Below are 3,665 nucleotides of genomic sequence, written 5' to 3'. Positions count from 1 at the left end.
TTATCATGTCAATATGGACCAAAGGACAGCCTTCATGTCTTGACACTGACAGCCAACGACCAAAAAGAAGCAACTAAATTAAATACAACGCAGAGCAGCTGCCAGAGCTACTTTAATAAAGCTTTAAGATTTAGGTGGTAAAATGGCGGGGCCACAACTACCGAGGACAATAAAACCAGAATATACACAAATTTCACAACTCCACATAATGCGCCATTTTAGCACAGGTGATAATGTGGCGACATACCTGTTCTCCTCGAGGTGCTCTGACGTCACTGCCTGTGTCCCCGTCAGTTTGGGTAACGTTAGCCATGATTGTCACAGTTACACAGCGTTTGATAATCCTTCCACAAAAGATGCGTGACATCCCAAAAGTCTGTTGTTTTCACCAGGTGCCATTTCCTCCGAATCAGACACAACGAGCAGACAGTTGGGAAACGGCCAATCAAATTGCAGCTGGACAACAGGTAATCAGTCCCACGCGCACTACGGCTTTAGGCATGCGCATTCTGTTTTCCCCATAATTTCACATACTTTAAAAATAAAACTTTATTTAAAAAAAAATACATATGTCACTCATTTTGATTTAGAAAATTTAAAAAAAAAAAACCCATAAAATTTAAAAATAAAAAAGTAAAAAAAGCTTCAGAAAGATAATATTTAAAATTATTGTCATTAAATATTTAAATGACGGTACGGAATTATTTAATTTTTTAACCCTTTTCTAGGTCATTTCCTTGTTTTTGTTTTTTTAAACACATTTTCTTGTTATCAGTTTTCTCAACAAATTTTATTTTTTTAAATGATAATAAAAATAATAATACATTATTTATTTATGCTGCAATATCTATTGACCCTATACAACCTATACAACATATTAGTGCTGTTCACATGAGACACTGATGGGTGAGGAGAGGCAGAGGGAGCCCTCTAGTGGACAAACCATATATTACTTCTAAAAAAAAAAGCCAGCCAGCCCAGGATCTTTCTCACCACTGCTGCCTTTTCTTTCCTCTTCCTCCAAACCCTCACTTATTTTATTTCCTTCTCTAACTCCTCCTTTTAAGTCATATTAGTCTTATCTGGAAAGCCCCTAAATATTTCGGGGCTTTCCATTTAAGACTCCTCCTCTACACAGGAAGGATGAACCTCATTAACAATTTGATCTGTAGAATGTCAGACCATAGAAAAATCAGTTTCCTTAACAGGACATTTTATGTTCTCTATATAGAAAGGTTGTGACAGGCTCTGTGTTCTCCTGTTTTGCTTTTAGCTGCTTCTCTGCTGTTTCAAATCCATTAAAATCAAACAAGTTAAAATCTTTAAATAAAGCAAGCAGCCGACCCAGTTCTGTTCACTTCTGTCACTTCCCCTCGCTTCCCTTAAGTCACCTCGTAAGAAGACACAAGAGAACACGAGGGAGGAAACAGGCAGGAGGACAGTCAGATATCATCAGCAGACAAATACGTCTCCAGCAATCAAGACAGACGACATTTAAAGAGACAGTTCAGATCTTCCATGTGGGGTCGTGTGAGGTAGTAATGCATAGTTGGTGTATTACAAAACAGCAGATATCATTTGGTATGTCCCTAGATTGGAGAGGCCTGCAGGAGTACTGACTTTGAAGTTAAGCAATGTGCTGCTGTGGACAGGGGCAGCAGTGAAACATTTTAGCCAGCCATTGCACTTTGAAGCCGAGGTAACGCAGTGAAAATATTCTACATATAGCGTACACTTAAACTGGTATCCATTTTTTTAGGTGGAACTTTTTTTAGGTGACTAAAATACGTTTCAGTGCTGCCCCTGTCCACAGCAGTACATTGCTTAGCTTCAGTGTCAGTACCCCTGCCTGCTTCTCCAAACTGGGGGTGCACTGAAAACCACCCTCTGTAAGTAACACACCGACTGTGGGTAAGAACCCAGTACAACCTATGGAAGCAAATAAGAGACGTAAGTATTTTAACTGTAAGTCATTAAATACTTTGTATTGAAATTTAACACCACTGAAATATATTAACTCAAAAACAAAACAAAAAATCAGGTTGTTCAAATTCAGTTAGTTATATTACATCCAAAATTTTTGGATCTGAATTGAAAAAATAAATAAAGTCCAGCTTTTAAAATTGCAAGTCAAGAAATTTCATTTTTTGATTTCAAAAAGATGAATTCAGAACAAATAAATTCAGTGGTGTTTAAATTTCAATAACAAGTATTCAGTGACTGTTAAAATAATATAGTTAAGTCTCTTATTTGCGTCCATAAAATGCCACTTTAAAAGATCTGAACTATCCCTTTAAAGCCGGAGTATCAAACTCATTTTACCTCATACAGTCCGATTTAATCGCTGGTGGGCCAGACCAGTAAAACCATTGCATAATGTTCTTCCTCAATAATCTTCCTCAAAATTTTTCCCTTTTTTTGTTTGAAAGAGTTTTAAAAACACAAATCCATTCACAAAACAGATGACAAACAGCCTGTGATGTCTCCAGAAGAATAAATGCAATTTCAACAATATTTCTCAGCTGTTCCACATTCAGTCAATCAACTACCTATTGTCATTACATGTGCATTTTACTATACATTTCCACTCCTGTGTAATCCTGACTTTACCACACCAGAGTAGAGTGAAAGAAAAGAACAGTATTCTGGTCAGGTTGGAAAAGCCTCTAAAGCAGCAGTGTTTAACCTGCTCCTGAAACCTGGCACCTCTGAAGCGGGATTTTTAGTGGTGCGGCAGACCCTACCCTGATGCAGGGTATGAAATTAACAAAATATTTTGGGGACAATTTTGGCCCCCACGGTCTAAAAAATGGGGGCATTTTCAAAATGTTTGGGGGCCATCAAAAAATTGTAATTATGTTCTAACAATAAGCACATGAAAAGCAAAACCAACTAAGATAGTGTCTTCACTCTTCAGTAGAAACCGTTATAAATGAAATAAATAATGGGTTACAAAAAGTTATGGTTGCAAAATATCACTCCTATCATCCTATAATTCAACCAGTTTAAATGTGATGATTTAACCATTAATCTACTGATAGCAGTACTAATGTTTCACCACATTACAGTTACTTTTACTGTTAAAAAGGCCAAATTACTATAAATTCCTTAGATGCAATCCTGGAAGTAAGTTAATTTAAAATTTAACATTCATTCTACCTTAATTTTTCATTAATTTGTCATTGTGTAGACACAGATCACCCAAGAAATGGTTAATTTATACTTATGGTACAGCAAAGCCCCCTCCCCTTCTCTGTCAGATTACTCTCACGTAATCAGTGCAATCTCGTTGATTATGTCTGGAAAATGAGTTGTAGACGTGACGGTAAATTAATTTAATGAAAATAAAATTATACTTTAATGTCAGATTGTAATACTGTTAAAAATATAAATACATATAGTTGTTTCGAAAACTTTGGGGGCAATTTTGGCCCCCGGAACATGGCTTTTGGGGTTATTCTTGGATAAATTGCGGGCCAAATGGCCCGTGGCCCTTGCTAATTTCTGACACTGCCCTGATGTGAGCATTTATACGGTGGTGTGTCTGTGTCACTCTGCAGTTATACCTCCAAAACACACATTAAACACACATTAAACATGGCTTAATAGAGACAATGTCAAACACAAGTACAAAAATCAGCTTCACTATAACTCGCAGCATTCAC

The sequence above is a fragment of the Epinephelus moara genome, chromosome 7 (genome assembly GCF_006386435.1).
Source record: "Epinephelus moara isolate mb chromosome 7, YSFRI_EMoa_1.0, whole genome shotgun sequence".
In the NCBI taxonomy this organism is placed as follows: domain Eukaryota; kingdom Metazoa; phylum Chordata; class Actinopteri; order Perciformes; family Serranidae; genus Epinephelus; species Epinephelus moara.
The sequence above is the reverse complement of the archived record's forward strand: the minus strand, read 5'-3'. Positions refer to the sequence as shown.